Source organism: Hippoglossus hippoglossus, chromosome 19 (genome assembly GCF_009819705.1).
Source record: "Hippoglossus hippoglossus isolate fHipHip1 chromosome 19, fHipHip1.pri, whole genome shotgun sequence".
Taxonomy (NCBI): domain Eukaryota; kingdom Metazoa; phylum Chordata; class Actinopteri; order Pleuronectiformes; family Pleuronectidae; genus Hippoglossus; species Hippoglossus hippoglossus.
The window spans coordinates 5,673,682-5,686,281 of NC_047169.1; positions in this window are offsets into that span (position 1 = coordinate 5,673,682).

The window sequence follows — 12,600 nt, forward strand, 5'->3', positions numbered from 1 at the left end:
GAAACTAGACAAAGTAACTGACACTCAACGGATTTAATATCAAACAGAGTGAAAACAAGGAGTCATTTAAATAAGCTCATCGCGCCAGAAACAACAAAACTAAGGTTTTAATATGTTACAAAACATGCAACTGTTTGGATCATCATTAAATCTTTGTCTGAGAAATTCATCACAAAGTAAATATCATTCATCATCTTAAAAATAATTTTATCTTTCAGTGAAATCTGCTTCAAATTCTCAGTATATTCTCTTTACGAGCATCTTTTGTGACACAGGATGCTCATGATCGCCCCCTGGTTGCCCTCGTTCCTGTGCTCTCATTGGCTGGAGCTCAACAGTCTCAACACTTTTCACGCCACTGGATTTGGACACAGCGACAGGTCCAGAGAATTAGCTCTCTAGAAAACTGTCAGGCGTCTGCTGACCTGAGGGTCACATCTTTGAACAGTTCACAAAGAGAGAGAGAGAGAGAGAGAGAGAGAGAGAGAGAGAGAGAGAGAGAGAGAGAGAGAGAGAGAGAGAGAGAGAGCGAGAGAGAGAGAGGCGATTTGCCAGCGACGAATCAAATCAGAATCAGAAATGCTTTAATGATCCAGGGGGAAATTTGCTTTCGATAAATTTGTTCCAATACAGACATAGAGAATTATATAGAATGAAAATATAAAATATATCAGTTTATCTTTGAGTCCAATCTACTTTTTGAGCCAATCTTAAAATATCCCTTTCAAGAGGAAAATAGGGTTTTGTGAGGTGAACCGTGAACACGACATTTGACCTTTGACCACCAAATTCGACTCAGCTCCTCCTCCAGACCTCGCACACGAAGGAATGGAGTGGACGAGGAAGTGCATCCAAATGAACGTGCACTGTAAACTGGATCAAACACACACTAATGATGCTATAGCTACACAAACAAATAACCTCATTACATCCACAAAGCAAGTGACCACGAATGCATGAGCTGGAAGCCACAGAACACACATAGGCATTAATGTGGATTTCATGTGACGGAATTACAATAGGCAGGGGGATGGATATACACACACAATCAAACACAAACACACACAGCTAATTTCCTCTTACCCCCCCCCCTCCCCACTTGTCGACATGCAATTAAATAAGCCAGTGTTCGACGAGGCACTTGGCACCCACACGCTTCCATTTCACAGCCGCTTTCATAACCGTAAATCCAAACTCCATCGGCCCACTTTGTCCGAACTCTATCAAACGCAGCCCCTCTCCAGCACGGGGAGTCACATCCCGCCCGCCCACTCCACATCCACTCTTCTCATTCTCTGCTGTCACCACAGTGTCTAACTGTAATGGAAGCCTCGTCCTCCTTCCCGTCCCCCCCCCCCCCCCCACCTCCACGGTGCCATTAAATATGATTCGCTCACACTCAGCAGATGAAAATTGCTTTGGAAGAGAAAAGGAAAAAGAAAAATCCAATTTATCATTTTTTGTCTGTAATGGGTGTAAAAAGTCAATATTACAGAGTTGAGCAGTTTGATGACTTTGATTAGATTCTCGTTCCCAAAGGCAATCAGAGAAGATGTTGTGCAATAATGTTTTGAAAATGAAAGTGATCCATTTAGCTCAACACTGCGGAGGAGAGAAACAAAAACTAACGAATCATCCAGTGACTGAAAACAAGAACTTGTCTCTCAAATGTCAGAGGTTTTGTTGAGAAAACAAGTAAAGTGACTGCAGCTTAAATTTAACAATTTACTCCAATGTTTTTAGTTTAATTGCCCATTTCTAACATTTGCAGTAAAACGACAAAGGAAACACGTCCTCCTCAGCAAGTCTCTGAAAGGATAAGGTGCAAGTTCAATATTTAAAGTCTTAAAAAGAGTCTCCTCATGTAACCACATCTAGATTCACCAGATCCAGATTTTTGTTATTTTGGATCTGCACCAAATTACTGAATTATTCTCTGAAAAACGAAGAAGGATGTTGAAGAAACTCATATTTCCGTCCTGTCTTTCTTCATGGTTACATCTGTCACTTACAAAACAATACATGCTCATCTTCGAGGAGAGGCTGCTGCAGAGTGTTTGTGTGAATCACCTTGTTTGACTTCTCACCATCGCAGCAGCCTCTTTACCTTCGAGGTGCGACGGCTCGTAACGGCTGTGAACACTTTTAGCCTTCAGTCACAACATATCCACAATCTGATTCTAGGCCGAACTGAGTCACCGTGTCGAAGCGCAGACTTGCTTTGGACGTCATGTAGCTGTTTCTTTTATGCTTGTAACATTGACTCACAGAATGGAGCTGCAGAATCAAGGTAACACTGATGCATACATGCTTCCAATTGCTTGTCAGTTCGTCCCTGATTTTATAGCATTGAATAATGACTCGACTACCAAAAGAGACAAAAAACTACTTTGAGAAAAATGCATTTAGTGTGAATATTGACTTTTTGGTTAGGTCCATGTCTCATCCACCAACATGGGGGAGACAGGGCTTATGAATGATACTGCAGCCAGCCACCAGGGGGCTTCACCTTTGGGAAGTTGATCTATCTATCTATCTACCTATCTATCAATCTATCTATCTGTCATTCTATCATAATTACAGCCTCAGGCTTCTGTCATTTAAAAGAATGATTATGTCTTTATAAAAAAACAATATTGCACGTTACAGGTTTGATCCCTTCAACAGCCATGTGTACATCTTAGTGCTCTGTCTTTATGAAGAGAGAGAGAGGTGTGTGATTCTTTCTGCAGCCGACCCTGCTAGAGGTGTGTGTGTCTGTGCTCAGGGACACAATAAAATGTGTTAATCGTGTTTCCCGGGGGCCACAGCTGCATATTTGTTCATTAAGTTGGTTGCAGTTGTGGTTCGTCTCAGTAGAACGTGTGGAAGGGCACCTTGAGGGTCGATGGAGGGCCGCTGCCCTTCCACAGCCTGACAGAGTCATTTGTCAAATGGGAAAGGCCATGAATTTACTGCACGCACTGTCTTCTTATCCGCATGTTTAACCCCCTGCGCTCCTAACACACACACACACACACACACACACACACACACACACACACACACACACACACACACACACACACACACACACACACACACACACACACACACACACACACACACACCTGCCCCTGCATCACACACAAGGGGATCGGATTGGATGGAATTAGGGTGAGACAGAGTGAGAGGTAAAGGGAGACAGGGTGAGAGAGTTGATTCAATTAGGGGGAGACAGGAAGAGGACTGAGTGACATCATCTCAATGTCACTACACACACACACACACACACACCCCCCGAACCATTTCACTGTCAAGAGCTCCATCTGGAACACACACACACACACACACACACACACTGTCATTCACTACCACGCAGACACGTACGCTCCATGCTCTCGCACTGAGTCAGTAGTTCAGATAAAAAAAAAGAAAAGAAACACTCCTCCGTTTCACACATCCGTGTCATTAATCAGCTCCTGCATCGCCACCATATGGCTCTGACACTCTGCCCATGTCACCTTTCATGCTGGGGTTCACCAAACCAGCACCGCCTGACCCGTCACACGTCACACACACGTGAACACGCACTGGACCATGTGAACCCACTGGATCAATATACATTTTTACATAAATCTAAAAGATGCATGTTTTAAATCATCATTTCCCTGGATCGTCACATCAGAGCTTCTCACATGACAGTGAACCAGTCTGCAGATCTAAAGGAGCCGCGATAGAGACGGTAGCTTATCAGCCATCAGTGCACATCTGAGAGATTTATTACACACTCCACAGTCAAAGAAAAACCCAGCACAGATACAAAAAATTTAAATATCAGGTGAATAACCTTCAAAAACAGACCTTCAAATGTCCTCAGATTCCACATTCAGCCGTAACTGGTGAAAAGCTTTTTTCTCCATCTCCACTTCAACTTGCAGCATCTGGACGCACCTGCCACCTACTTTTAATATTATACAAGAACAAATTATAGAGCTTAAATCTTTATAGAAACTAGAATGACACTCAGAGAGCTCACACCTCCATCGAGGCCCAACTGTCCCCTCGTGACAACACATTTAAATCCTCTACATCTGTGCTCACCAAATTGCACACATTTACAAATATCACTCCCCTAAACAAGTCTGATTTCTTTTTCATTCTCTGAGAAATCAACCAAAATGTTGAGAAGTTCTGTGTCTCTCATTGTTTGGATGCACACCAAAATTAAATTGGTTTCTTTCCTGACAGTTACAACATCCTTTTCGCTGTAATCCATGAGGTGGTACACACAGACAAGCCCAAAAACATAATGCCTCCATTCACGGGCATGGACCTATAATACAACAAGCTAAGCCAGCAGCTCTGCTAAGCTTGTCTCACACATTTTTTTATTTCTTCCAAAATGCATGATTTAGTTTCTTTGTCCTCTCCCTCGTTCGTCGGCGGAAACGAGCCGATCCTCTGTGTATTTCTTTAAAACGCCCCACTGAGTTGACGGAGCTACTGTAGTGTACCTGCACTGAGTCCCAGGGGTGATGGGTAAACGTGCAGGAAGTTTTAAACAGTACATGTGTTGTGTGAGTGCTGGAGCCTTTTAAGTACAGGGTATGAGAGTATACGTGCAACTGTGTGTGATGTGTGTGATGTGTGTGTGTGTGTGAGTGTGTGCATCTCAGCATGGAGGGGAGAGATGGAGCCTCAACGGAGAACCACGCAGAAGGTGAAATGTTCAGTCGGGTGTACTGTGTGTATTTCCGTGTGTGTGTGTGTGTGTGTGTGTGTGTGTGTGTGTGTGTGTGTGTGTGTGTGTGTGTTTTAGACTGTGGGAGGACTCAACCTCCACTGGCTGGATCAGTGGCTAACCACAGGGGATGAGGTGTCCACGAGAGCTGTCAGTGAAATCCAGCATCACTGCGTCTTACGCATGAGCAGGTGACATTTAATGCATCGGCTTTGTTTGCACAGGTGGAAAAAACAACATGTTAGTCACATAAAGACAAACTTATCATCCTATAATCATTTTTAAACAAATCCCTCTCGTAACCGTCCTTAAATACCGAAGTACAAAAACAACCATGAGCTTTTTCTTGCCGGATCGTGTGTGAAACTCTTCCCTGACATTTGGCCGTCATGCCGAATGATGTCACGGATCCCGGCGAAGAACTAAAGCAGCACGTGACCCCTGTGAAAGATTAATTATCGTTTGACATTTGGCTGCAAATTGATGAAGTGCAGCGTCAGAGAAGTTGAACTGTTCCTTTGAATGAAAAGTCCGCTTATTATCGTGCTGAATAAAACCTTTGTTCGATTATAGTGAGGCTTTAATGTGTCTTCTTGCTCATTTGCAAGGGCTCGCTCCTAATTTAATATCGAAGGACTTGAATGGCTTCAGGACTAGATTACATTCACTTATTATTAGTATTATTATTCATATTTCTGTACAGCAACTGGAACATGGAGGCGTCTCCGTGAAACTTTTGCAATTATTGCTGTTTTCGCAAATGAAGGTTTTATAGAAAATTAGATTTTTCAAGGCTCAGCTCGAGAGGCGGACCTTTACCATCCTGAGTGGAAACTGTGGACGAGAGAGAGAGATTTTCAATGTGTAACTAAAGAAAAGGCCTGAAGGAAGCTATTTCAGAAGGAATTTTCAAATTAGGAAAAAAAATTCACCTCATTAATATCTTTAAAAAATCTCTTTCTTCCAGGTTGAGAGAAGGTTGTTACACTCGTGCAGCACAAGTAGGTGAATGTGCGTTCGAATGTGTGTGCATGTGAGCACACGCACGTGACCAGTGGCGGTAATGACGAGGATTTTCACCACATAATTAAACCGACGGCCAATTTGAGAACCCCTGCATCCCATCCATCAAAGGAACAATAACAGATGACAACAAACACACAGATTACTCCTCTTTTCAGTGCGTGAAAAAACGCCGGCGTGGCATCACGGGACGACCTCGGGGGGTCACGCTGAGACGGATCGCGTGCTCGCAGCAGATGCACCCTGGGCCCGCAGGAGCAGGAATCACCGGGGAGGCTGTAAAACTGCAGGAAATGGTTTTTGCTCATAACCCCTTGTCAGGAGGGGTCACGGCACAGATCATTTTACAAGCATGTCAAAGCGCGTGGTTGTTATTATAGGAAACACATGCTAGGTGGTGGAAATACAGGGATCACGGGGATTTTTCTTTGCCTATAATAAACTTCCTTGATAAAAGCAGCCTAGGTTTAATGGACTGCGCTGAGGTGAGACGTGTAAAAAACAACAACACAGCGGAAGCAACTACTTCTGCTGCAGCTGAAATTTAGTTCCTCGTAGAAAATTGCTGATGTTTGTGTCGCTTATATTTTTTCGCTCTGGTGCATAAAACAACAGAGAATCCTGCCAAAACAAATCCCCCCCTCAGCAGTTGGCGATACGAAGAAAAAGGGGAATCGATAATCAAACAAAAATCTAAACCATCTTCTGGATTTTTCACCTTCACAGTTTCTCCTTGAACACAGCATTGGCCGAGACATGAAAGTCCAGGTGTCGTGCTGCTCACAGAGAATCACGCTTCTGTGTCAGTTTCTTTTTTTCAGCGGATGAAATGAACAGAAGGTTTGGGACCGAGAGGGGGAGACGTCTCTTTGAAGTCGTGAAATGAAAGTTCATGTTGTCTGTGGCTGAGAAAACACTTGACTCGCTCTCCCTCTTCGCTCTGCAGTGAAGACGAGGGGTAATAACGAAACAGTGCATGAGTGCATACATGAAGGTTGTTGCGTCATCATGTGTGTACCGTGCAATGCAGAGACCCTTTGCGACAGTACGTGTGCACGATGACACACACCAGGGGAACTGAGTCAGTTCACTACTTCCTCTGGGCCCAACGGGGAGGGTTAGCCAGTTAGTCAGCGCAGCGGCTAATGTTCCCATCAGTGCTTCCCACTGACACACAACATTCATCACAATTACACAGTCTCCATCATTTTTAATGGCGCTGGAGCGACGTCAGGACTCCAACAGAAGTCTGCAATTTAACTGAGATATTTCTCAGCTGGTTATAGCCTGTGAGGCTGCAAATGGGAAAAGCATAGACCGGAGATGAAGATGGAAAACATGGCTGCTCCCCAAAAGTGAAGCCAAAGCATCTGGATCGCCCCCCAGTGGCTGACTAAAGTCAAAGAGGGAGTGATGTGTGGTTTCAAATAAGTTTCTCTCAAAGATGGTTTCTGTCATTTCATGTACTTCCTATCTTACTGATTTTTGTGTAATTTGTACAATTTTTCATTTGATGTTATGAAAACAGGGTGAAACAACATCATTGAGAGCTGAGAATGAGTCATGATTGGTTTTGACCTCGGCCTTTTGCTGTGTGTCTTCCCCATGTCAGGCTTCAACTGTCAATAAAAGCAAAATGCCCAAAAATATCTTAACACACAAAAAAATATCTTAAAGGATGAAGAATAAAGTTACAAAGACAATAAATTAACCTCAACCTCTGCTCCAAGCAAATAAAACCAGAATTCCTCAGGCAGATATTAAAAGGAAGCCTGTTAGTCAGTGGGGAAACCATCCAGACCTTATTACCCACAATTCTTCGGTCCCGCCGGTGTGTTGAGGTGTATAATACGAAACCTTTGACCCAAAACTGTGTATGCCGGTGCTGATGCACGGATGGAAAAATGGTCCTTTCACTGCTGCCGCTGCTGATTGTTGAAAATGTAAGAGGGATGGAGAGGGGGAGCAGGATGGAGGGGAGGGGGAGCAGGATGAACGGAGGCTGACGGATTGAAAGAGAGACAGAGAGAGAGAGCGAGAAAGAGAGAGAGAGAGAGAGGATGGAAGAAAAGGGAGAAACACAGGGGGAATAAATGGATGGGAGGACGAGGGAATGGATGGAAAATGAGAGCGAGGAGGAAAAAGCAAAACAGGAGCACAAAAGAAACGCACAACTGAGCCGCAGCTCTGAGAAAACACCTGCAGTGATACTGAAACCCAGCGGAGACACGCTGATTGATATAAATCTTGAATATTCTGAGGTCACGTGTGTGTGTGTGTACTTGTGCAGCATGTATGTGCATGTATGTGTTTACTTGTGTGTGTGTGTGTGTGTGTGCAGTAAGCATTACAAGCAAAGGTAAACACCAGTATAAAAGCAATTTCACAGCATCTGCGTAGGAGAATGAGTTTGTATGAAACCACAGGAGACACATACAGTAGGAATAAATGATTTTCAAGATTGTTGTAACAGCCATAAAAAGAAAAAAAAAGAAACGGGACCTCATCAGAGAGGTATAATCCAGAGGAAAAATATCAAAGCTTGGGAGCACGAAGCCGACGAGTGGAGCCCGAAGCCCCCACCTCACTCTAACAAACACACACGGTGACAGCTTTATTACACACACCTCTCAACATCCTGCCTCCACGTGAGGAGGGACGCCGGTTATGAATGGACGGACCTCACAGAGCCCCAGATGAAATCCAGACACAGTATCAACCGTGCAACAAAACCCTGAGCTGCAGTCCAATCACACGTCCAAATGAATGAGTGGAGGCCCAATCAGCAGTTTGCACTCGCCACTGGAGACTGTCGGAGAGAGTGACGGCAACGGACCTGTGAAGAGCTGAGGAGGTCAAATGAGACGCACAAGGAGATTTACGACAATATAAAAAAATCGATAGAATAGTGTCCCCTCTCACATGTATTCAACATTAATTGTAATGGATCTGATTAAAAAAAAAAAAGAACATCTAAGATTTACAGAGCTGCCAAAAATGGAATATAATCCTCTACTGCAGCTTTCACTGTTGCAGTAGTGGATTATAAATTTACAGATAAGGGTGGAGTGAGAAGACGAGGCAGAGTGAGGATAAAATTAACGTTAAAAAGAGATAAAAGAGGAAGGAGCAAGGAGAGGAAGTGAAGAATCACTAAAATACTGAGATTATATATAAAAGTGACCATTTTGTCGTCTCTGGACATTTAACAATCTCTTTCAAGAGCCATTAAGAGAAAGAGCGACACTTATAAATGGTGAAAATATCATTTCAGTTAATAAACTATAAAAAGCAGGTTCTATGTGAGGACTCAAAGTGAAACCTGGCAGAACGGATTCAGTTTCCTGTGCCACATAGAAGGTCACTGCATATCAGCCACATTCAGCCGAGCCAAACACCCTGACGGGCTCGGAGCAGGGATTAGATGCTAATCACAGAACAAGTCCACTGGCTGTAATAAGCGCCGACTGTACTGGGTTATAGCCGAGTCCCATCGTCATAAAGACATGATGGTTCAATTGTAAAGCTATCTCCTCCTGCTGGATTCCATCTGACACATGTTGGACGATGAAAGACCTTTTTGATTCAGTCCGATGTCAGAGATTAGAAAAGCACAATGGCAGCAACTATGACCAATTATCCCCTGAGGGTCACGGATGGAGCGGGAGCTAATCCCAGCTGACATAAGGCGAGGGGCGGGGGAACATCCTGGACGGTACGGACAATGTAGAGTCTCAAATTAGCTTAACCCCCAATCTTCATGTCTTTGGAAGCTGGAAAAATGCCGAACCTTGCTGGGATGTGACAGTGCAAACCCACCTGATTTAGGTTTTAAGATTAGAGCCACAAGGCAAAACCACAAAATTCGACCCAATAACAGCACTATGACACATCAGGGGATCAAAGTTTGTTGCCAACATCAACATCTTTACTGAATTTCATAGTCATGCAGTCAGAAGTTTCCTCCACCAAGGAGGTGATGTTTTCACCTGTGTGTTTTTTTCCTTGATTTGTTCGTTTGTGAACAAGATTACACAAAAACCCCAAGACGGATTTCCACAAAACTAGGTGGACGGATGTGGCAGGACTCAGTTAAGAACCCATTACATTTTGGTGTGGATCTGTGACAGGGGGCAGATGCAGGACTTTCTTTAACACTGTGAGATGGGGCGTTTTTTTGACCTTTTCCTTGATTTCTCAGGTAATAATTCATGGATCTTGAGGAATGAAATCAGGCCAGTTAAGGGTACTGTTATTTATGAGTGTGTGCAATTTGGTGCAGCTCAATTGAATTTAAGGGAGCTGTTGGGCCTTGGAGGACCTATGTGCTCTCCTGACTGCCATAGCAGGGTTCATCTTGACGGGACCTTGAATTTTGGTCGTAGATTTCATGTCTCTCCATCCAGACATTTCACTCTAAGTCATTGAGGTTTTTTCGTTGTGTTTTTTGGGGGAAATGTCTGCCTTTAGAAACGAGGCATTTTTCTCTTTCCTATTTCAGAAAGTATTAAACACTTTGTTTCAGTTACATTCCCCCAGTGGTTTTCTCTTCAGGCAAAGCTCCCACACAGATTTCTTACTGGCCAGTGTACTGTCATGTATAAAAACCTTTCTGCTTTGCTTAATTTATTTCTGCTCTGACTGAGCTCCTTTATCGTGGATACAGGAGTGTGTGTCTACATCCTTGACATTGACATTGCTTTCCCACTGCTGTCTGTGTCGGCGACCTAGAAGTCTGGGTTTATTGTGTTGTGTGTTCACTCTCCCAACACAAAATCTCAAACTGAATCATCACCGAATTCCACTTTAAAACATTGTTCTGTCTGAGTCGGTCTGGGTTTGTTTGTCGACAAGTGCTCTGTGTGGGTAATTTCCGTCAATCTCGAAAGGCCCACCTGCGCGTTGATCTGTACGATTGTTTACGTCGCTGTTTGGTGTACAACAGATTCACAGACACAATAAAGGAGAGGGATAAGATGATATGATATTCATGTGAAATAAGGGAGTGTGATTTAGTTTCTCTTGCACAATATATCAAGACACTTTGAGGAGCTCAGACAAATCCTTTCATGGCTTGAGATAAAACTTTAGGATTCTAGTGGAGAAAGTTTTGGGCATTAGAATATCCAAGCAGCTTAAACACCACAGGGCTTTTAAGATTCGGGCCTCGGCTACACTACTGCAGATATTTCCCCTCTGTGTTTAAAAAAACAACTCTCCGTCCCCACGACTTTTATTTTTATAAAATATCTCCGTCCAGACGAGAACACAAAAACGACTACAAACGCATTCTGTGCCAGTAGGTGGCGATGAAGCCTACATCAATGGTCCATCAAATATCGGAGAAGAACACTGGGTCGAAATAATAAAGAAGACACTGGTATATATCAGCCATTACTTGTTTCTGGCGTTCGCTCATGACACGGAGCAACAGTGGGAATGTGCGAAGAAAAACAATGACGTCATTGAAATGACTTAAAAAGTTTGCATGTGGACGAGAGGCTCGAACGCAGATGGAAAGTTTTGTTTTGATGCAAAACATCCTCATTATTGTGGACAGGGTGTCAGTCTGCAAAACATTTCAAGACAGAAGCTCAAACAAATGGCGCTTTGTATTAATTCAGGCCAAACACGGCGTCCTCCGCTGGCGACAGTCGAGCCCCAGGTGTGTGTTGTTCAAACAAAAAAAAAAAGGTCTGCGGGTGACTGGATGGTCAGGGCTGGCCTAAATGGTTTTCTCTCTCTTTGTGGCCGATTGATTGAACAGCAAGCGGATGATAAAGAGGCTGAAATGATGGATGAGCGAGGGGAAGGAGATCTTTCAATCAATCTGTCGTCCGCAGTTCTCCTCTCATCCGCAGGAAACTGGGCTGATGTCATGGTCGATACAGGCAGGCTTTTGTCACTAGGAGACGTGTGCGTGTGTGTGTGTGTGTGTGTGTGTGTGTGTGTGTGTGTGTGTCTGTGTGTGTGAGGGGTGTTTATGCTTGCAAGTGGTGTAGAGTACCTGCTTGTGTCGGGGGGCAGCAGCGTGGGGTATGAATTTGTTTGTTTTCTCTCCGTGTGGTGGAAGTTTGTATAACTGAAGTGTGTGTGTGTGTGTGTGTGTGTGTGTGTGTGTGTGTGTGTGTGTGTGTGTGTGTGTGTGTGTGTGTGTGCTGCTGAAGTTAAGTAGGCAAATTGTCACCATCTGCTGCCTGGAAAATACCCGCTGACACAACACACCAGACAATATAAACGCTCTCCTCAGCAGTTAGATCAGTGGCAGCAGTTCTCCTAATCCACCAACATGTATTTGCATGTTTGATCTTAGTTTCCTTCTCTGTTTAAATTCACTTACGAGAAGATTAGCTCTCGAAAGATTCTTAAGAACGGTGTGTGTGTGTGTGTGTGTGTGGGGGGGGTCATGGTGTGTAATTTTGACATTTTGACACGTCACTGCAGGAAAAGCACAGGTGTAAATAAATCAGTGATGGCTTAATACCGTCAGGGGGCTGCTATTGTGCGCGCTGGCTTACCGGGACGCGTGAATAGAACGGAGCCATTGTTGGTATTGTGAGTAACACCGGTGCTTCACGGTGATAAAGCTGTTGTGACAAAGGCCTGAATATAAATCTGTGTGTGTTCAGGATAAAGAACAGAAGGAGAGGAGGGAATTAAAGGTTCTATAAATGAAAAGAGCTCCCATCGTTTCCTGTGACTGATACTGGGGGGAAAAGTGGAGAAAGTCAAAACAGCCGGTGTCTCAGTTCGGATTCAAAGACGTCAAACCATATTTTTTTCCCTATTATTCAGAGTGTAGTCTTTCAGTTTAAGAGCAGGACTCAACGCTTTCACTCAAATCCCTGCTCTCA